Consider the following 24878-nt stretch of genomic DNA (forward strand, 5'->3'; position numbering starts at 1 on the left):
ATATGTTCATTTTCCCATTAAAAAAAAAAAAAGGAAAAAAAAGACTTCCTTTCACCCTAGTAGTCCTATAGCTAACATGTCATCTCTCTATTCCCATTCATTTCCTAAACCCTTGAAAGAGTTGTTTACGATAGCTAAGTTCATTCTTTATAATGTAATTATTTTTTAATTTCCCAGATTCTTCCATCCATATCATTGTACTAAAACTACCTTCTCAAAGACCGTCTGAGACCTCAAAACCACCAAACCTAATGGTCTTTTCTTAATCCTCATCTATTTCCCCCTCATGGAGCATATGATACTACTGACTAAACTGCCACTAAAATTCTTTCACCTCTTGGTTTCTAAGTCACATACTGATCTAGAGAGCAAACATGACAGCCAGACTCTACACCTACAAAATGCCTACTATCATTCCCTCATTCATAAGAAACAGCAAAAGAAGCAACAAACTCTGAGTCTGTTCTGAGTGGGGAACTGGCACACAGAATCTCACTTCTCAGGTGAGCTCAGGAACAGCATAGAATCTTGGCACTGACAATGTAAAGCCTCTGATTCCTCATATTCTGTTGGTTATCATTCATAACAGCTTCTGTGATGTTTAAATAGAAAGAACAATAGAATAATTAGCCCAAGTTAGAGGGCTAATGTAACCAATTACCCAGAAATTCTGGGGGGGTTTTTTGGCAAAAAGTCCATTTATTGCACACTGAAAAATCCTTGGGGTAGTACAATAGAGACTGCAGGGGCAGTAGAAACTATGGCAGTTGCAGTAAAACAGGGTCACACCGTGTAAGAGAGAACTCCTAATAGCACAGTATCCTGATTTCTTTCTCCCCTCTTTGACCACTCTTGCTAATTTTTCTTTTCTTCAAAGACCAAAAGGTATGTATTTCTTAAGGCTTCACCTTCAAGTTCCTCTTCTCTTCCTGTTTCTTTCTATTCCTTACCATTTTTATGTGCCCCTGCACATTCACCTCAAGCATTTAACTAATCTTAATTCCCCAAACCAGCCCCTCCTCCTATTACTCCTCTTTCCATTAATAGCACCACCACTGCCCTAATTCCCCACATGCAAGTCTTCCTTGAATTCTCTTTTCCTTTACTTTCCACATAAAATCATGGCTCAGTTCTGCTGATTCTGCCTACCACATGTTTCTCCTTTCTTTTCCACTTCCACTGCCACACCTTAAGTCAGGCCCTTATTATTTTTTCATGTGGGCCTCAGCAATGGCCTCTTAATTTAATTTTTTAATTCTAGTTTCTCCCTATTCCATTGTACCCTTCAATTTAATCATCCTATTAGTTCCTATCCTGTTGCTGCTAAAAAGCCTTATGGACTCTCCACTGCCGAGAGAATAAAGTTTAAAATCTTCAGTTCACTTTGGCTCCACGCTTTACTTCCCATTTTACTTCCCACCAATCTCTTCATAAAATCTATACTTCACCCTACTTCAGCTACTCCCTGTTCCCAAATATATCCACCTCTGCTCCATCTTTGCTCATGCTTTTTTCTTTGCAAAAACCCTAACTCTTACCTCAATCCCATCTTAACCTGTCAAAATTCTACATGTGCTATAACACCCGATTTACATGCCCCTCCTTCATGAAGGATTCATCTTGACAAAAGCATGAGATCTGTCTTGTCTACAGAGTCGTCTCATATGGTTCATTTTGCTTTGTTCTATAGATGTTTTTGTATATTTACACTCTCTCCCTTACTATATAATAAGTTCTCCAAGGGTAGAAACAATATCTTAATCAGTTTGCTCTTCCTGCATGCTTAACCTACTAACCTATAGTAGACAGGACTAGAATATGTGTTGAATTAATGAAGTCTCACAGAACAGCTGATACAATTACAGACATCCAGTTTAAGATGCCAAAGAACGTCTGATTCAGAAATGGTACTGTGTTGAAAAATTTTTTTTTTCCTTTCAGAATCCTCAGAGAGCTCTGAAGTTTCACTCTGCCAAAAATCTCATTACATGCGGTGTTCCTAACAATAGTAGATACCCTGATATCTTCCACTATTTCTATTTCTTGAAGAGCTTTCCTTTTTCCTCCTCCTCCCTCCTCTTTCTGCTGCTCACCAATTTTTCAAAGACATCTTTACTTCACCTCATTACGTTTAACACAAGATTGTGATGTCACTTTTTCTTTTTCCTTGAAGACAGCAGCTATACTATCAGTCTTTCCTCAAAAGATGTTTTCAGACAGGGCCAAACTTCAAGATGTCATTTAGGACCAAGTTTAGACCACAGAATGTACAACTTATTGCAGAGATATGTTCTATTTTTAATAGGAGCTCTGGTTCTATTCATGTACACTGTCAGCATTATGACACCGTTTAATATTACTTCTCCCTGTATACCTAGCTGATTATTCATTACTATTACAGAAACACTTCATTCATTTTTGCACGCACAGATTTTAGCTGCTAAAAATCTCACACTGGTATGCACTTTGTTATTGACAATACTTTAAAATGATACTTTCAAAAGTTTGGACAACTTTTTTAACTTCTAGTTATGATTTTCTCTATAACGAAGCCAGGAAGAATTGTCTACCTTTCGTTTGGGCAATATGTGGTTACCTGAGGGGATGACTGCTGTATCTTTTGTGGTGATACTGACAGTACAGTACAATAAAAATAAAACAAATTCTGAAAGTAAAACACTGGAAAATGTAGCTAATACGTTATTCATCCTAGTCTTCAGTTATCCCAATGAAGAACTTTCTTTTAATACCTGTATATTAATTTGACCATTCTAACAGCATTTGAAAATATCTATTGCTTTTACCAACATTTGTAAATCACATGGGGTTATGTGCTCAAAAGAACATGAGGTGCAAAAATGTTTCCATATGCTAGAAAATGGTTCCATCATTTTAATGAGAGGGGGGAAATGTGGCTTATTTTGCGAATAAACACTAAGCTATAGAAGGTCCCTTTATGACAATGAGGTACTTTCAGGGTTAACGATAAACAACTTTGCAGCCACATGAGATCACCTCACCATACAACAGAGTAGTATAAAGTCAATTATGATTTATGTAAGGTTAAAAAACATGCTACTATCATTAAAATACAATTTAATATTCTAAATTCAGATAAACTTGAACTCTCATCTATCGATAGAAAGGCCCACTCTTTTGTGACTCTTGTGATCAAATAATCAGGAGGAGGCAGTTTCCCACTTCCCAATTCCAGAACTTTTAACCATTCTTACTCCTCTCTGTCCAAGCTTTTTAAATCAAGAGGACAATAAGCTTTAGGGGAAAATGAATGCTACATTAAAGGTTAGAAGTAGTTGCCTTATTTGGTTAATAAATGATTTAATTTTCAATTTCTACTCTTTTGAAAAATGTTCACAAAAACATCACTTGACAATAGCAGAGTACCATAGAAATAAAAATGACCATAAGTCCTTTGACAACCAGATGATATTGTTATTACAAACTCCACGCAACTCCAGACCAAATGAACTATAGTATATTTCAACGGATACCAAATCACAGGCTACAAACTACATATGCTGTAAGCAAATTGCCACCAAAACAAAAATAACGTAACACTGTATATTGAGCAGCATTTATCTCCAGACCCCAATTCCTATTGCAAGAGATCTGTACTATTTCTCCTTGTCCCAGAAGACGTCCGAGTTCATTTTCTATTTGTAGGAAATAAGAAGACATTTCTATGATCAAAGAAGTTCAACATGTCCCCTAATCTGAACTCAAACAAGTGATTCTAGAACCAGCCAAGACTGATAAGAGTTCACTTTTCAAAAGGGTCATATCTACAATGTTTCTGTAGACCATAACAAATTACTCTGGACCAATGTATATCTGGACTCTAGAATGCAATAGGAACACTAATATCTGTATTTTAATCAATAATTCTATGAGAGAGTCACATTATTCATGTGATTCTCTCATAAGAAATTCTAAACAAGGAAACAGCAACTATTGTGGAAACTAAATGAGAAACCAAGAAGAAAACAGAGACAGATAAAGACAAATATTTAATGGAATACCAACCATGAGCCAGACACTAAAATGGGAGCTAACGAAACAAGGTAAATCAAATACAGCTCCTACCCTCATGAAGCTTACAATTGATTTGATGACATTACTATATTTTTCTCACATCAAAAGAGCTATCCCTACTGCCATCAATCCACGAATGAAAGCTAAACATGTCTTGTAGGAACCTCTTCCCTAACCTCTGGAATAATCTGCTCCTCTAAACAAGAGGCTAATCAACTCAACCTTCCCATTCCTCTATGTCTTTTGGTGATTTTACCATTTATGCTTTATACTGTACATTTGGCCATGGGGATATATAATATATATGTTACTGATGACAATAATGATGATATTGACAGCAATAGCTAACAAATTAAGCATTTATTACCTACCAGATACTGCACTAAACATTGCATTTATTATTTGGCCTAATCCTCCCATACCCTAGTTGGTAGGTACTAGTATATTAAAAGATCACGGTTCAATCCAAAAATATTAGATCAAAATAAGGGACTTAAATACCCCAAATTAAGAAACTAATATTACTTCTTGACTTTTCTATCTAGAACCACCGGTAACAGCTTTATCACAAATATGTAACTGTAAGTGTAAGTTATATACACCTGCTCTTCAGCAGAGTATAGGCAAGTGTTAGGACAAGACAGGTGATAGGGAAGAGAGCAGTATATGCATTAATTTCTTTAGTTACTTATTCCACTGAGAAGATCTAACAACTTTTTCTCTTTCCTACTCCTATTTCATTTTCTAAAATTAACTATTAATCCAACTAAAAGGTTGAATTGAATTGGAAAGAATCAGTATTTTCAAATTCCCCCAAAAGGTATCCCTCAAATCAGGATACCCTACTGAGAGCTGAGAGTTCCAAAACTCCATTGTTAAACACATACCTTCAAATCCCAAATTCACTCAGAATCTCAAAACTACAGTCCCTAAAAGGGAACAAAATCACCCCTCCTCCAAGATGCCTATTTGGGAAAATAGCTCTTTTCATGATCCAGAATTGGAGTGAATCTAGCAGACCCCCTTGGATAGAGACCTAATTACAACAATTCTTTACCTTTAAGGTCACAGAACTCTACGGGAATCTTCCAAAGGCTATGACCTTTCTTCCCAGAGTAATGCTCCTAAGTACATATACATAAAATTTTACACAATTTTAGGAGTTCTATTGATTTACAAAGGTCCAGTCGTGGACCTCAATTTAGAACTCTATGGTTCCTCATCAATTACATACTTTTCTATATCACAGGAGCTGGGGGTCATATGTGAAAATAACAGTGAAACTTTTAAACAAAAATTAATTAAAAGAAAAATGTTCAATGTCCCAAGATAAAAGGGGTCCTTAGCTATTTGAGGTATCACTAGCCCAGTTGTACACCAAGGGTTTTGACCAAATTGCACAAGTGAAGCCATCGAGAAGTTACCATTGGTCTTGCTGCGCACAAACCGCATTAGTCTCTCAGACTCCCACTACTGACTGACAAGTCTTGCTTTAGATATTTTAATACCATTTAACCAATGGAAAATTCTGACATTCTAGTATACTCATGTTTTCCTTACTCTTCCTGATTCTTATCTGGAAGGCAGTTTCGCTCATGTTGTTTTTTATTGTTGATTTTATGATTTAACTGTCAAGAGTTGGAGAGAGAAAGGAGGTCTTGCTTTTCCCTTGGCGACAGTGAGCATACCTAAGTAAATATTTTAATGTAGTAATACATTCAGGCTAGGTATGCTTCTTTCCCTTTGGTGAAAGTGCTCTCTGGTCTATCCAACTATCACAGTGACTCTGAGATACATCTTTGCATCTCTATGACCTACTCCCAATTCTATAGATTTCAAAGGGACTTTATCAAGTATCTAAAAATCTACAAGGTCCATAAGGGCAGGGCCTTAGTCAATTTTGGTCACTATACTATGCCCAGTGTTTAGCATCCCTGGCACATAGTAGGTGCTCAAAAAAACACAATTTTAATGCACTAATGTAACTCTTGAATCAGCTACTCGTGAGCCTGGCAAGTTACTAAACATCTCTGAGACAATTAAAAGAACGTAATAATAATCCTCATAGAGTTATTACTAAGATTAAGATCAAGATAAAGCACAATAAAGTAGTAACAAAAGTCCTATAATTATAGTCCTTTAATGTAGACCTATATTTGAAGGTTTATTAGAATGAATACAGCTGAACTGTTAAATATGACTACATTTTTATAAAATAAATGATAAAGGGACAAAAAACTAGGAGCACAAATATTTAATACAGAGATAAAGAAGAGGGAAAAACTCATAAATAAGGCAATGTTTTGAAAGAAAATAACTTCCTTATATATTTGTGGCTGAAAACACAACTAAAAACTTTCCAAGTGAAAAACCTGGCCCAAACATAGCAATTGGAAGATTTATTTTTGCTAAAATTATTATCCAGTTCTGTTAGAAAAATCCTTACTTCTTAGGGGCACGTACTCTAAGATGAAATTGTCTTAGTAGTGAAAAAAAAGCCTATTAAAATGTGCTTTAGTTTTCTTTCCCCCATTGTACTGGTTTCTTCAAAAACTAAGTCTAAAGCGCCATCTACCGAGTCTGTTAGGATCACACCACTTTTGCTGGTTTTATTACAGAGTGGTGCAGAAATGCAAAATGTAGCAAATTTAGAAACTGTTACTTGAAAATCCCATTCCAAAGAAATTAAAGAGGGTGTACTTTTTTCCCCATTATATACTTTTATACAATACAGTTAGATGTAAATGCATACCTACACACACACACACACACACACACACACATTCTGAGCAATCATTTTTTTCCGCTTGCTTTTCACTTTCTTCTTAAGCAGACCTGAACTGATTATAAAAAGCATCACAATAGGGACCAAAATGCTTATTTCTATACATGAGAGGGACAATTAATAGTAACAGCAATTTTTTATATTGCCAAATAGTGTTTTAGGTGCTTTTCTCATGTGATCTTAACAAAAAAGTTTGAGACAGGTGCCATTTAATATTATCTCCATTTTACAGGTAAGAAAATTGAGGCACAGAGGAATTATTAAATATTTTGCCCAAGGTAACATAGTTAATAAGTAAACAAACTATGTCTGAACTTAGACATTCTGGCTCCAGAATCCATCTGTTCACCGTGATACCAAGCATTCTATTATGTTAGCGGGTTCAAATAATTATTAATCATACTTTTGTCATCAAAACTGCATAAGACAAACTCTACATCATACTTCATTTCAATACATTCTAACATTATTCTACTTTTAGGCTTCTTTGTGTACATCTATATTTAGGAGGTATTATTTTTAGGCAGAGAAAAACTTGTTAAAATACTGGGGCCTTACTATGGAGATTCTGATTTGATGTCTGAGCTGGAGTTTGAAAACTTTGTTTTTAACAAGTTCCCCCCAATAACTCTCACACAGACAATCTGGGGCCCTGCATTTAGAACAATGTAGCTTTATGGCATATTTTGGTGTTGGGGTATCCATCTGCTCTTAGATTAGAAACTCTCCTGATTTTTCTCTTATTTTAAGAGTTTAAATATGAGAACTATGAAGGTAAAACACTGTCATAAGTTTAAAGATATGGGGGAATTTTGTGTTTATACTGACTTTCAAAATAGGGATAGCATTTGCAAATGGAAAATTTTTTTTTTATTTTAGTAATCTCAGAAGAGTAAGGAAGAAATGAAGTAAGTCTCCCTAGCTGCTTCTGTACACAAACTCTTTTCTGACCCTCCAAATAACTTATTGTCTGAACTAATGGTTTTCAAAAGTTACTCCAGGAATTCTCATTGAGAGAGGAAAGAGAAGGCAAGCATTCAGTACCATTCCCATCCCACCCTTACTTAATCAAAACAAAGTTGCCACAGATGTTTGAAAGCCATTGGCTTACTCAACTGATGCCAGTGCAATGACTGCTGGGTTTTTTGTCGTTGTTTTGTTTTTCACATGGATATACCACCATGCAATAACCAAGCATCTTGAGGTAAGGGGCTGTGACTCATTGCTCTTTTGAAATAAATGGATGGATGGATGGATGGATGGATGGATGGATGGATGGATGGTTGTAAGTGGCCAGCCCACAGCCCCTGTGACAGTGGCTATTTAATTTATTAACCCACAGGATCTTTTTCATTAAACAGACATAGGCTCTAGCAAGAAAATATCAATGCATCCAAGGAACTCTCCAGTTACTACACAACCTCCTGCTTCCTCTCTAAGAGTACACTTGGGGACATAGACTCTGAAAAAAAACAGTCACTTATAAACATGGTGTTCCCATAATGTAATGAAACAGGTATCCTAATAAGCCTCTATAACTTATATATTTAAATGAGTGATGCTTGTGAAATAAATCAACCAAGAACTTTTCTAAAGGAAATCCTGCCATTTGTGACAACATGGATGAAACTGGAGCACATTATGCTAAGTGAAATAAGCCAAGCAGAGAAAGACATGTACTGCATGTACTTATATGTGGAATCTAAAAAAGTCAAACTCAAAAAATAGAGAGTAACCTAAAAATGAAAACCTTCTACCATAGAAAATAGTCAAAAAAATGTACGAGGAGCTATTGCCCCCAAAAAGGAACATGCATAAAATAAGTATATAATCTTCCATGACCATTTCAAGGGAAATAGCATTTACTTGAATGTACTATTTATTGCTGGCATTAATAAACAAACTCAGACATCATATTTTTCCATCACTACACTTGGTAATCACAACTATTGCCATAGTTTTCATTTTCTACATATCAAAATGTTCTTTGTCCTAAGTGTTCGTTTCACCAGAGGAACCAAAGTCAAGTCTTTCATCGGGATTCCACAATCTTTCTCTTAGAGGACCTGGCAGGCTTTGTAACTTCAATATATATTGATGTTACTCCTGCTACTTCATATAAACCTTCACTTCAGGTTCAGTGTATCTGGCACCACATTACCCAATTCTTCCACTATTCCAAATACTCTGAAGAAACTTCCCAGAAATTCCTGTTTGGGTCAGCAAAAATAATTTGGTGTCATCAGCAGATTTCACCATTTTCTTTTGGAGTCATTAAAACATTAAATAAGCATGATCTTGGTATCAGCTCTTGCAGTTCCTACTATTAACCTCTGTCCAGCTAAAGGCAATTCATTCCTGCTATACTGATTCCCATCATAGGACCAGGATATGTTTATTCGCTAAAAGTTTCAACTTTGATGAATTTTTTTTAACAGAAAGTTGCAAAACGCATTACAAAAGTAAAGGGGAAAAAAATCCCAAAGGGAAGGCCAAAAACAACAGCAAAGAGAAACAACTCCTACTTGAGTGGTCTTATCCAAGCACTCAAACCACCTCATATTCAACTGATTCTGAAACCTCAAAAGAAGTTTGACCTTTGCCCTCCATTTATTTACTTCTTTTATAATCATATGAGGAATCTCATTGAGCACATTTGAAAATTCTATATGAATTATAACCAACAGGTCCAACTACTTTATTAGCTTTTTCCCCTCGTTATAACATTTGAAGGGGAAAAAGCAAATAGTCCTTACCCAGAAAGTAAAAAAGCAAACAACTTTCTACTCAAAGTGGTCTGTACTCTGAACAAGAGAAATCACTCTTTCTTTTATTCAAGTGCAAATCTGTTTGAAGCTTTCATTCGCTTTCCCAGCCTGCTCTCTGCAGCTGCATAAAAGATGAGATGTGGGAATGAAAGAAAACTAGATTGGGGCCAAAAAGCAATGCCGTCCATATGCAAACTAATTCAAAGAGCAGCATGGCTTCTGTACATCCCTTCCCACTTTTTCCATTCTTAGCAGAACCCTAGCCAAAAGGAGGAGGAACTGCACTATACTATGTCCAATCCTGTTTAAAACAACTTCTCATGTGGAATCAGGGGAAAGATAAGATTACTAGAACCCCACCCTTTCACCCACCCCACCCCCCATACCCAGTCCAGACACAGCACCTGAGGTGTTCTCAGGGTCAATGTTTAGCTCTAAACTAGGTGGAATGAGGCAGGATCAAGGGAGCGACCTCACATGTCTCTCTTAAGATGCTTGTAGATCAAGAGAGCAGCAGAGGCACAGCAGCAGTAAGCAAAATTTACATTACCTATTTTACCCCATACAAAATCAAGACAAAATCTTCCCTCAAGAAGCTAAGTCTGCTATAGATTTTCGGAAAGTCTGGCAGCCCATTAGCCTACATGTGAGGGTATCAGGTAACCTTATAATCCCTGCAATCTATGCAGGCCAACAGTGAACCACACAATTGAAAAAGTTCACCATCAGAATCAAACTCTGCTGGGATTAGAAGCATACTCTCAAGGGTTTTTACTCAGATGTCACTATAACTCCATGTTATTTTTAATACTGTTCTCTGGATTTTGCCCCACACAGAATTCCCAAGTCACAGGAGGACCATGAACAATGTCCAGATGTATAAAATGCAAAAATACTTCCCTCCTACTTGTGGATTCCAAGATAAACACCACAAGAAGCACGTGTGACTGAACTCAGAGCTCATTCCAAATTAAATACTGCATCATGTGCACAGTGTAGGGTTTAAAAAACAAAACTGCACAAATATTCTACACGGTTCATAAGCCAGACTTGGGCAAGCACATGACCACGTTATAAGAAGGAAACATGAATTGGAGAGTAGGGGTAAAGGGTGAGAAAAGTCTCAGTCATGACCTTTCCCAGAAAATTGGTGCTATTTTCAGAATACTTGTATAATATGAGACATAGATGAAAGAGGAAATAGTATTTTTCTTTTTTTTTTAATTCTGATGGCCCTCAATTCTAAAACCACCCAGCAAATAGGAAAACCCTACAAAGATTTCAAAATCCCTAGCTAAGCCATGCACCGACTTTAAACACACACACACACACACACACACACACACACGTAATGAATAGTTACATGTCTGCCTGGCCGCCCAGACAAAATCCTTTTGACCTACAAACTGAGTTCTGGACGAGTACATGGAACATTAGGGGGCAGGGAAACAGGACATTAAGGTCATGTGAAAACACTTCTACATTATTTTTATTGTGTTTCAAAACTTGAAGCAAAAAATAGAGGAATAGATAAATATATAGTAGACAGAGAAACAGTTCGGCTAACACTGAGTGAGTTCTTCGCCCACAACTTACCCTAAGTGAATGAAAGCTTTTAATTAAGATTGGGAAATGTTCACTGAAACATCTTGATTTTTTTTAAATTATGTACCATTTGATAGATTTAAAAAAATCTACACATAAATATATAAACGTAGGTTATGCAGCACAGTGATAAAGTGCATACCGATGAGCCCATCACCCATTTTATGAATTAGAATATGGCCCATCCCAATGAAGCTAAGTGTAGACCCCTTCAGAATCCCATCTTCCTGCCTCCCTCCCAATGACCATCACTATTCTGAAGTGTGCATTTATTTTATTCTTGCCTTTTATAAAAATAGTTTCACCACAGCTGATAGAGTGTTCAAATGTATTTGGTAATCCCCCTTTGTGTACGCTTTCATATGGGGGAGAAAAAGGTCCTTACCCCAGAGTGCCAAAGAAAGTACCTGCCTGTATGTCTATCGTGCCCCAAATGTAAGTATCTCAAGATCAGGAATTATGTCTTATTTGCTCTAACTTTCCAGTACCTATCAGAGTGATAGGCATAGAAAAAGTATCACATAATTATTCTGTAACTAATCTTTCAAATCGGAGCCTAAATATCTTACATGTTTCACACTCAGAGCTGGTCAACAACAGCAAACATTGTTCTTTTGATCATTACTTTTCTTCTGTGATAGATCTCCTATCTCCAGTTTCTAGGCCCAAGTTTATCAATTATCTCCCTAGCCTGTGAACCAATTTAACAGTCACTACATCATCTCATCACACATAGATAAAATCTTAAGTGGCAGTGAAACTGTCAAATGAGACTATTTCCTCAAGACTCATAAAGTGCTTACTCCTTAGTCTGGGGGAGCACATTATCACACAAAAGTTTAATTTAATAGTGTTTTAGCTATACTTAACCACAGATACCAGTAAGACATGGAGGAGTCAAGATTGTTTTCACATCAGAAACACCATCATCTACAAAGCAAACTAGACACAATTGACTGAGAAGTCCTTGCTATTTGACAGCAGAGTTTCACAATCATCTTAAAATATCTTTACATTATGTACTGAACACAAGTCTCTTGGGGGCTATGTTCTAATGGCTAAGCCTACACCCTCAATTATGTCACCATTATGCAATATACTCGTGATTACAAATTTGCCCATCTGCCTGAAAAAGCAAAACTGATAGTTAATGCTGTTTCAGATTCAAAATTATATTGTGCGATCTCCCCCAAAAGCATTAGTGTTAGGTAACTGTTCTGATTCATCTCTTCATTCTGATCAAAGCACAAGATTAAGATTAAGAACATCCAAAATATCTTTCTTTCTGGTTGTAGAGAGGAGTCAGGGGGAAATGTGCCTGAAGAACTTAAGCCACTCATAAAACATCAATCTAAAAGATACTTAAGAGACAACTGCATTTTATTACAAAAGGTTTAATAGTTACACTTTAGGAAGCAAAGCTTATGGAACTGTTCTCATAAGTAAGTGTTATCTATAGTCTGGAATTAGTTCTTACATTGTGAAAAAAAAAGAAAATTAAAAAAATTTAAAAGCATACAGCACATGCCCGGCTACTTTACAAAACCTACATCTTTTCACATAATACAGCGGAGAACTCTTGGTCAAGAATCTGTATCGATTTTGATAGGCCATTCAAGGGGAAAACCTTGAGAAGGTGAACATCTTTCCCAGAAGGTTTTTAGTGCTCTATTTCAAATTCTTAATGCAAAAAAAGAAACAAAAATCACTCATCCGTGCCTATCATTTGCCAGGTATGACCATTTCTTAGTTTATCTCGGTCAACTTTAAAAACATCTCCACTCCTACAACCGCACTTTGATATCAGGGACAAAAAATGCTCTCAAATGGACTACTCAGAGAGACTGGTCAGAAAGATGGACAAGCCATCACAACCATCTCAGTGTATCACTCCATAATCATCAAAGTAGTCCACCTGTTCAGTTACTAGTAGGGAAACATTTCCACTCAGGCTGTGGCAAAGACAGACTCCATCTTCTCCACCTACCTCCTCTCCACCATCTAAATACGAGTTTAGCATCCAAAGGGTTACTCTGACTATACCTAAAGTCAAAGAAAGATAACAGCTTACATAGCACTATGATATTGATCAATTATGAGGACTTTTCTCTGATGGTGACTTGACAAAAGTAGAACTACTGTCATCCTTGCTGGAACCAGTTGTTCCTTAATTATTGTTTTATTTTTAGCTATATATCTATTATATAAGAGTATATATCTTGCCTGAGCCACAAAAGCAGGAAACGACTCTTCTTTTCTCACTATCCCAAACCCGAGTATTTCTCTACTAGCTTGTAAGTAGGATAACACAAAGGTATGAAGGAGTGTCATATCCTAGAGGAATTATGATCCACTCTTAGTAGTTTAGCTCTTTTTTGGCTTCCTATAATTGCATTCCATATTGACTTAGGGAACAGCTTTGAGTATCAATAAAATACAACTGTGAACACCCTGTTCATCCCCTTCATGACAACCTACCTGATACAACCACACACACTCACCGCAATAAATCGAAACCTCCTCATTTCATTATGTTGTAAATATTACATTTAGATTTATGCATTTGTGCTTCAAAGAAACAAGTGAAAAGACAGAATGAGAGTAATTATTTGAAAGTCAAATATCTGATAAAAGACTTATATCCAGAACATACGAGATTTTGCAATTCAATAATAAAAAGACAAACAATCTTATTTAAAATGGGCAAAGGATTTCAATAGACCTTTCTCCAAAGAAGACATACAAATGGTCAATGAGTACATGAAAAGGTTCTCAGCATCATTAGCCAATAGGGAAATGCAAGTTAAAACCACAATAAAATACTACTTCATACTCACTACTAGGATGACTGTAATTAAAACAAACAAACGAAGACAAGTATTGGCAAGGACATGGAGAAATTGCAATCCTCATCCATTGCTGATGGGATTGTAAAATGGTAAAGCCACTCTGGAAAACGGTAAATACAACGTTACTATATGACCCAATAATTCTAATCCTAAGTCTATAACCAAGAGAAATGAAAACATATGTGCACCCAAAAACTTGTACATGGATGCTCATAACTGCATTATTCATAATAGCCAAAAAGTGGAAACAAACTAATGTCCATCAACTGATGAATGAATAAACAAAATGAGGTATACCCATATTATTTGGCAATGAAACGGAATGAAGAACTGATAACATGCTATAACATGGATAAACTATGAAAACATTATAAGTCACAAAGACCTCATGTTGTATGATTCCATTTTTATGAAATTTACAGCATAGGCAAATCTATAGAGACAGAAAATAGTAGTTGCCAGGGGCTAGGGAGCGGTAGAAACGAAGAGTGACTGTTATTAGATATAGAGGTTTTTTTGGGGGGGTGACGAAAATGTTTTGGAACTAAAGAGTGATGGCTGTTACACAAATCGGTGAATACACTGAAAAAAACACTGCATTATATACTTTAAAGGTGAATGGTATGGCATGTGAATTATAGCTCAATAAAGCTGTTTAAAAAACATGTCTTATTTGAAGGCTTTTTATAATGTGTTCTTTATATAATCGCAAGCATTTTGAGGTCTATAATGAGACATCTATTTTCTAATATGTATTCTTGCATATAAAAGCTCTGGCATTCAATAAATAGATGTTGATCTACTGACACTAACCTCCGGTGTAGTAGAATTCACTTGCAGTGAAAGCCTTCTCTTCCCATCTTTTACTTCTCTATTCAATCTTGACTTAGTTCCAATGTTCCTCTTTGTAAGATAAACTCTTCAGTAGGCCCTAGAGCCTGAACTCGTAAATAACAGGCGCCATCAATCCCTGTTATTTTAGAATAAGAAAACTACAGCTGGGCTATTTATCCAAGGCAAAGCAACAGAATCCACATTAAAATTTAAGAGTTATATTTACATAATTGGCATTATAAATCCATCTTTATCTTACGACTGGTGTATCTTCTGGGTATCTTTGAAAGTGCACTGTATCTTTCACTTCGAGGTAATTTTCTACACACTCTCATATATGTGAAAAGTGTTAAAGGAAGGTCTTTCTGGTATATCCAAACGTTAACTCTCTCAGAAAGGATTCCTATATAAGCCTATCCCATACCAAGTACACTATAACTACTAAGATTTATTCATTCTTTCAACCAAAATGTGAGCACTCACACCTGCCGAACACTGAGATTACGTAAATAAGTTAAATTAGACAGACTCTACCATAAAAGAATTCACTGTTACGGAGAAACACAGAGGGCCTTGTAAACCAGCAATGACAGTGGTGAGCCACAGTCAGTAAGGGAATATGGCACTGTCAGGAAAGTGCAAAGTCAGAGCCTGAATTCTCCAGAGAGCCAGGAAGGCTGAAGCCAGGAGATGGCTTCTGAGGACCCCATGTGATCCTACCATTCATTCAACACATTTAAGGGCCCCTCCCTCCATTAATAAGAGCCAAGAAATGAGTCCCATGCTCTGGATTCTTGAAAAACTAGTCCTTGAGAAGCGAATTCTTAAATGTTAATAAGAATACTTTTTTTTTTTTTTTTTTAATTATAGAAAAGGTTTTCTCTGGTAGGGGAATAAAATAGAGGATATAAAACCAATACAACTTAAATTAAAAAGTATTCTTTTCCATATTATTTCATATACTCTACCAAACAAAGAAGTCAAGATTTTAAGTTCAAATATGTTAAGCTCCCTTCACCTATGGACGCTCAGAGAGTAGGGAGAACATCTTGTCCACCATGGTATCCTCAGCCACATTCCCTCTCATTAAATATATGTCAAATCAAAGAATAAACAAAGAAATGAACCAGCAACAAATGCCATAGGGACCATTTTCCAGAGGTAATTACTGATGGCATTTTACTACTTCCTTCACAATATACCTATTTCCTTTTCTTTTCTTTCCACCTCCTTCTTTTCTCTCTTTTTATCTTTATCGCTTCCTTTCTCTCTTATTTTAAACCTGTGTTTTAGGACTGCCACCAACTATTCTCACTGGCCATTCACTGCTTTGCTAGACTGAGCCTACTGGTAGCAACAGAGCACTTGCATTTTCTAATTACAAAGCACCACCTAGTGGTCTAAACTCCCTTTACCCAGAAGGTACCAGATAATAAAACTGGGAAAACAACGTTAGCTAAGAAACAGCAATGAATTCCAGTTCTTCTGTCGTGACAGATTAGTGTTCTGGCAGCATCACATACACTGAATCCGTGTCTTGTCATGTATACAACCAGGATATTGGAAGTTACTGACGCTGACACTCTACAAAGATTCATAGTCATACATACATGCACTTTCTTCCTTACCGTAAAGCAGACAGATTGTGTTAATTCTGGTAGAATTAGCAAAGGTACAATTCCATTGAGGTCTTTTATTTAATTTACACTTTAAACACTATATAATACAAATCTTATTATATTTTCCTCTACTTGCAATAACGTTTACTAAACTTACCTGATCATAATCTAACAAGATGTTAAGTGGCATTTGTCATATTGTCCCAGAATCAGTGATGAGGGGCCACAGCTGAGAGCAAAAAGCAGCAAATGCCAACATCTGAGGGAAAGCACTGAAAATTATGTCTAGACATCTCCCCCTAGTTTGGCTAAGAAGTAACAAAATTGGCTGGTGCGTTGAGCCAACCCTCCCAAGGACAGAACGATAGCAAGGCAAAGGAAAGCCTGGCAGTCTGGCCTCATGGGGGTGGCATCGCTAGGGAGCCCTTCAAGAGAACTGGTCATACAGATTGGGAGGTGGAGATGTCTGCAAGAAGGCGAGACTGGCAGCTTGGTCCCAAGTTGGCTGCTTGATGAGCTGCAGAACCTATAAGCACCTGAACATAGAGATATATGTAGCTAATTGTCTGGAGATTTCTGAAAGAAGAGGACTAACCAGAGTAGTCCATGTCCAAAGCCCAAACCCCCACATGTACTGTAGAGTATATTGCCTGTCTGGTAAGAAAAGGACTAGGGCCCTTGGGGGGCAATAACAAGACCTTATCAATTCCAATGCCCCCAAGTGTAAAAGCATGAAATAAAAGATGGGGAAAATGGATGTCCAGGAGTATGGCCACCCTAGGAAGAATGGACCACTAACAGGAACCAGTGGGGAAAGCCATGGTAGCCCTCTCTGTGGGGGGCCTCACTAACAGAAGGGGTCTGGATGAAGTTGGACAGTACCTGGAAGAAATAATCATCTATACTAAGATCACCTCATTGGTGGAGGCCACCAGTATCTGGCAGAACTAAGAGGTTTGGAACACTGCCCACCACCAACGACTCTGAAGACCTTTAATCCCCCTACTCCCCTACTCTGTTGCCACATAGAGAATCTAGATCTTGATAAGGGAGAAGGGACACGGTACCTCTGAGCTAGACCACAAGCAGCCTGAGTCACAGCTCTAGCCTGCACTGGGAGGAAATACTTCCCCAAGTTTTATGCTGACCTAGACTGTTTTAATAACAAAATACACTTGCGTGTGTGCGTGTGTGCACGTGCACACACATACGTGCGGGCACACACACCCACACACAAAAAGTTGTGGAATGTGCTCTTGCTTGAAATCTCACGTAGACTAGAAAATTTTGGAAACAATACTTGCTTATAGCCTAATAAATTGGATTTGCCCAATAAATTGATTACTATAAGAACTACCAGGGCACTTGTTAAAAACACAGATTCCCAGCCCTCCTCTGAGGATTCTGATTTTCTGGGTCTGGGGTGAAGTTTAGGAATTCGGTTTTTGTCTTGTTTTAACTTTCTAAGTGAGTCTTATAATCTCACAAATGTGAGGAACACTGTTTAGAAGGAACTGATTAAACCCCTGAGTGTAGCAAGCCTGTTCTAAGAGATGGCCCCACATGTTTCCCTAGTCCTTGCTCTGACTCTAGGAGTATGCTACAAACAAAAAGAAATGTTTGCCATTTCCACAAACAGTATTACATCTTCATGTCTGTCTTCTTAATACACTTTCCTTAGCATGACCTTCTCTCTGTATTCATTTGGTAAATATCATCTATAGCACTTTTGACCCTCTATTTTATTATGGTTACTTGTTTATTATATGTCAAATTTCTTTCTTTTGGACTAAGAATTATTAGAACACAGGAATGATTGTCCTAACTTGTCCTGTTTGCCCAGGACCTAGCAAAGAACCTGACATATGGCTGACATATCAGTGTTTGTTGGGTGGGTTAGCTTATGTTCCAAGACTCCTGGATGATCATATATTATAGGAACTTAACTACAATAAAATCTTAATATTAATACATAATAATCTTCATTTAGGCTATTTTTTTCTCCCCTTGCAGTTTTTCTTTATATGCTCATTCCATTTATCTATGTATGTTAACTGACCAAGTAATAAATTAGATGAGACATAAACATCATTCCATTTTTATATGAGATAAATGCTGATGTGAGATGAACTGCTACATTTTATATTATAGACAAAGTATACAAAAGAAAAAATGCTAAACTTAGACTAAGTTTTATTATTAATCAGGCAGCATTCTTCAAACGGTAAAATTTAGATTTGCTTTTAATCAATCTCCAACTACAAAATAACATTGTAGTGAAGAATTCCATTTTTAAAACCCATTATTTTATTGGGAAAACATTTCTTTATTGGCATAAGTCAATGGGGTATAAGTCATCTAGGAAGGGTAAAATAAATTATTATACAGGAAATGCAGTTGCTTTCTAACCTAAAATTAACAACTGAAAGTTTTCTCCCTTGCTCTACTGCACAATCATTTTAAAAACAAAGTGTTCTTATAAACATGTGTCATACATACAAAAATAAAAACAGATATATGCTATAGATATATACATGAACTTTTTCCATTCTTTCAATTAATAATTAACAATGGTTTCCCCCTGCTCATCCCTTGTAAAAGAAAAACAAAAAAAGTTTTCTTTTCTAGAGTGTGGCACTATTCCTCAGCTAATCCAACAGTTAGCCCCAAGCTGTTGGTTTGCCAGTTCAATTACAGATGCTCAAGGAGCTAAATACTAAGCCTGTATTCCAACTATGGCTGGTGTAGGAGCAGAGTACTAAGCTTTACAACCCTTGACAGAATACTGTAATTGCCTGTTTACTTGTGTGTACCGCCTACTGCAGTGCACACTCCTTTAAGTTAGAAGTTTATTCCCGAACTCTCTGAAAAAAAACTATCAAACTCTTTCAGAATGGTCAAACACATCGTGTCTCAGTTCAATTTGCTTCTTAGAGACCTCCTCCCGGGATCTTACATCCTCCTGCTCCAACCTGTACTGGTCATCTCCAGACCTCCTGTTGGCTGTCATCCTGGACTTTCTTTCACCATCACCCTAGGAATTTCCTTTAGTTCTCTCCAGCATTATACCCTCTGTTTTCCTGGGTTTTATGTCTTCTTTTTTCTTTCATGTCTCTTTCATGTCTTACCTCTTTCTGATCTCTCAATGACTTCCCAAGGAAGGACATACAGGAGATAAATTTTTCGAGAACTTACATAGAAAATATCTTCATTCTTTCCTCATAATTGATTGACTATTTGGCTGGACATAGAAATCTATGTTAGTAATAACTTGCGCTCAGAACTTCGAAGGCATTGCTCCATTTTCTAGTAGCTTCTAGTGTTACTTTCGAAAAGTCTGACACTCTGCTAATCCCTTCTTTTCTTTGTGACTTGGTGCTTTGATGCTCTGCAATGTCCTGGTAATATGTTTCTTGTGGGGTGTTTTCCCCCACATTCATAGTGCTTAGCACCTTCAATTTAGAAACTCGTGTCCTTTAGTTCTGGAAATTTTTCTTGTATTATTTCATTGATAACTTCTTGCCTCCCATTTTCTTACATCTGTCTCTCTGAAAGTCCTATTAGAAAAGAGTTTGACCTCCTACATGGGTTCTCTATTATTTTTAATATTTCTGTAATATTTTTGCATCTCTTTGACTTTTATTTTCTTGAAGATTTCCTCAATATTTCAATGTATTATTTTTCAGTTTTCCTATTATATTTTATGAGCCCTTTTTCCCTGAATATCTCTTTTGAAACCTGTTATTTTTATTTCATGTAGCAATATATTCTGTTATCACAGAGATAATTGTGTCAGATACTATGCCAACTGATTGACATTCACCATATTTAATCAGCACAACCAACCTATAGGTAGATGTCATTATCCCCATGTAGATGCCTAACAGATATCTCATAATTAAACCCCTGATCTTCCCCCTAAAACTTGCTCTACCCACAGTCTTCCTCTTGTCACTTACTAACAATTCCATCCATCTAGTTCCTCAAGCCAAAGCCTAGGCTCCTCTTTTTGTTTCACACAACATATCCAAACCATCAGAAAATCATTCAACCATTCCTCACCATCTTCAGTGCCATTGCTTTGATTAAGTCACCATCATCTCTCACCTAGGTTACTCTGAAAGCCTCCTAACAATTCTCTCTGCCTGGAGCTGTAACCCCCTACAGGCTGTCCACACGACTGCAACCAGAGTGAGCCTCTGAAAACCCCATTCAGATCTCTGCTCAAACGTCACCTTCTCAATGGTCCCAATCCTGACTACCCTAATTCTGCACCTGCCCTCCTCCCTACTCCATAATCTCCCTGACCCTGCTCTACTTTTACTTTTCTTACAGCAATTACTATCTGTAACATACCGTTCCTGTTTATTGCTTCCCCCCCATTAGAATGCAAGCTGCACAAAGAGATCCTCATTGTTTTCTTCGCTGATGTATCCCCAACACCTAGAAGAGTGACTAATAGTAAATACTTGTGGAATGAATGAATGAATAACTATTTTATATATGAAAGAAATGAGGCCTACAGAGATTAACTTGTCTAAGGACACACATCCAAACTTAAAAACCTGGTTAGAACCTATGTTGGCCTGAGGCCAAAGTCCGCATGTTTAAGCTAGACTGTCCCTCATCCACATCTGTGATTAAAATGAGGTGAATTCTCCACAGACTTCCACGTTTGGGGGAGGTTGCGGGGTTTCTTAAATTTCTAATACTGAAAAAAATACATTCCTGTGTATAAATTCAGAGTAAAAGTGTACGTTTACTCTGAGAGGCTACAGAATGTGATGGCATTTAACTCAACACAAAAGCCAGCAGATTAAGCAGAATTGGAAATTTCTTTGAGCCCTTCAACTACCAAGATGGGAACATGGTTGCCAGAGAAACTTCTAAGTAAGAATCTCTGACTCCCTGTTAGGATATGTACTGCTTCCTCCCACTTATACTTAGCAAGGCATGCTTTTGAGGTACATGATATATGACTTTATCCAGAATTTTCCAACCTTCTTTCCAAAGATTTACTGTAAACACATGCTATTATGTATTTTAACTGGACTATTGAAAAGTTTTTGGCTACTTCCTCTATTCCTATCCAAATGTCTAAATTACATATTCTCCTTAAATAAGAGCTAGGGAGAAAAAGCTTCACGCTCCAACAGGAAATACTACTTTTTTTTATATTGGCAAGCTTAAAAAGTAAGGATAGAGACTTTTTACATGTTGCAACTTTAGACAATACTAACAAAGAGAATCAAACTCCTGTGGTACTAGTATGTAATTTGATAAATATTCTATGTATTATGTAAGAATGACAAATTTCACCCCCTAAAGTCAAGCGGAAAGCTGGGACGAGGTTTTTTATGTGTTTCTGGCAGTAAGTCTGGTAGGCAGGACTAAAGCTACATGAAAACAGGACCCTTATGCTTATTTTCCTTCACACTCTCTACTTACCTGACGTCATTTCCCTCCAGCAAGGATGATAGAAGCCCATAACGCCAGAGGAATCGATTCTGGAAAAAATAGTAAGCTATTGCCAAAGTTGGGGAGAAAGCAAGCAGTAAGGAAGCTATTCCCAAAGAATCCATTCAGACCCTTTCCTTTCACCAAAGTACCACCATTTTTTTACTCACTATTAAACTCAAATCTATCCAATAACCCTTGCGCAGGTATTACAGCAACAGTTGCTAGTTTTGCCTGACTGGCATCTAATCCCCCCTTCTTCTGGAAGCTATACCCCATTTCGTTTCAAAAACTACCCCTCCAGACTCTTAGTTCATATGTTTTGGGAGGGGCTGCATCCCTAATAATAGGGGAAGAGGGTGCCATCCAGTCCATCAGGAGCAACAAACACCCCCAGCCACAGTGGGCACGTGACCAGGCTAGTCCAATCAGAATAAACCCCAAGGAATTGCACAGGAGCCAAAAATAAGAGACAACATAGCTCTAAAGCTGTTTTGCCAAAAGTAGACCTTGAAAATGAGAGCAACACTGAAGAAAGTAGAACAGAAAGATCAAGAGAAAGAAGACTGAGTCCTGATGGAATCATTTGAGCCCTCTGGATTAATTCTCACTTGAAGCTAGACTACTAAGGGAAAAAAAAACATATGTGTGTGTGTGTGTGTGTGTGTGTGTGTACATACGTATGTGTGTATATATGTATATATATGTGTGTGTGTATGTGTGTATATATACCTTTATACACATTCTAATATAAGGCATTCACCAATAATTCTAATATAAGGTAGTCAACAAACATTTACTATTGCTGTAGAAAGCACTGCAAATCGTACTTGATTTCCGGAAAAACTAGAAGTTCAGAAATGAGACAAAGATCAATTTTTAGGGTTAAAACCATACAGGCAACAAGTTGTTTACTCAAGGGGCTAGCAAAGTGCAGAACGATGGTAGAAGCAGAGCAGAGACAATATTCCTAGAATTATTTCTGCTAGGTTATTCCACAAAGAGACATTCAGTCTTAGATTAAGCAAGTGAATAATGAAATGTGGTGTCATTAAAAACAGCATCCTCTTTCCCATTGAGCAATTTTTCTGATCATTCCAATGCCTTTTCCTTTCTTCTTTGCTTCCTACTTCTGTCCATTTCAGCTCCATTTCCTCCCTCTACCAGTCACTAAGACCTTCCCAGGACTAAGTTAGAATGTCATGTACCTACTGATATAACAAACTGAAAAAAACACACTTTACTTCTGTGGTTTTCTTGTCAAAAAGAGTATATTCTACATTTAATCATGAGAAAACTCAAACTGAAGGACATTCTACTACTTAGGTACATACGTAGGTAAAGGGACATGCATATTTAGGTAAAGGAACAAAACACTCATAATCATATTTAAGCTTTCATTCAAAATTCAGCCATTGATGGTTAGTGCCTAAATCAGTAACTTTTTTTCTAGGGGACTCAAAATGATGATCTTTTATTTCTATCATTCCTTCCATATGTATTAGCTGGGATTCTTCTGTAAAGGGTTACTTGACTTCCCTGAAGAATAGTTAATACAAAAGATAGGGTAAATGCTGAATTCTTTCTTTAAATTGTCAACTTTCAGACTAAGGAATTAATACTCGACTTTCTTCAATGATTTGCAGTGAGATGTTCGGTATTTTTCCTTTTATCAGTATGATACACATGATTTTGATGTATTAAATGTGCTTCAACTCAGTTGTGTGTGGGGAGGTGGGGTTTTTTTGTTTGTTTGTTTCATGGTTGGTTTGGTTTATTTTTTAGACTCAAATTTCTCATCTTTGGCCAATGGGAACTACTCAAGTATCTAAAGTTCAGTTTTGGACGTAAAGGAACTGAAGAGCCTACGGGACATCCAAGAAGACAGACCTAGCAGACAACTGGGTGGGCTCTGAAACAGAAGACCAACAACAACAACAACGACAAACTTTAGAAATACATTCTTATTCCTAAGGCATCCTAACCACCTTACAGAGGTGTGCCTGAGAGGATTTCTTAGTATAAATTAAGATTTTTTAAATTAATATATTCATTGAGCATTTATTCCATCTGTCTATTTTTTTTTTCTTTTCTTCTATTTACTATGTGATGGCTAACATGCCCCAATCTATTAGACAAGATTCCTATCCTCAGTGAGCTTCACAGGAGCTGTCCATCTGGTCATCTCTATACCTGTGCATCCTACATGGCAGGTGACAAATAGGTCAGTACAAACTTATCATGGAATAAAATTAGTGTTACAGAGATAGAAATAAGGGATTATATCCAGCTACAAAGTCTTAAAAGAAGTATTTCAGTCAGAACCAAAGTTTGATTTTGATAACAGGAAGAAAAGCATGCCAGGGAATAGGTAGGAGTGGGTAGGAAGTGTGGTGGGGAGAGCCACTACAGGGAAGGGAATATGAGGAGGGGAATACACGGTGATGTGGGGGCAAGGTGAAGAGAGCAGACGAGGAGCACTACATAAAAGAACTTTCTACAATGCGGACATGTCCTGTATCTGTGCTGTCCAGTACAGGAGCCACGAGGCACATGAGGCGCACTGAACACTTGAAATGTAGCCACTAAAACTAAAGAACTGAATTTTGACTTGTATTTATGTTTATGTAATTTAAAATGAATAGCCACGTGTGCCTAGCGCTTACCATATTAGACAACACAGTATTAGAATAAAATCTCAAGGAGGACAAGCATGCTTGTCTGATGAATGAATACATAATGGATGCCCACTCAGAAAAGTATTCCAAAGGGTATTCCTTAGAAAATGTGGGACACACCAAGGGAAAATATGGTAGGGCCAGGTGATAGATGGCTTTGAACACAAAGTTAGAGTTTGACCTTCATTTGGCAGGCAATAAAGGACCACAGACATTTTCTTAATAAAAAA

At 37.1% G+C, this 24878-nt stretch overlaps 1 protein-coding gene across 7 annotated transcripts in view; it reads right to left on the minus strand.

Annotated features, from left to right (window-relative positions):
• Positions 1–24878, minus strand: part of RAD51B (RAD51 paralog B) — a 614669-nt gene that overhangs the window by 537038 nt on the left and 52753 nt on the right. The window lies entirely within an intron of this gene.

Source organism: Rhinolophus sinicus, linkage group LG03 (assembly GCF_036562045.2).
Source record: "Rhinolophus sinicus isolate RSC01 linkage group LG03, ASM3656204v1, whole genome shotgun sequence".
Lineage (NCBI taxonomy): Eukaryota > Metazoa > Chordata > Mammalia > Chiroptera > Rhinolophidae > Rhinolophus > Rhinolophus sinicus.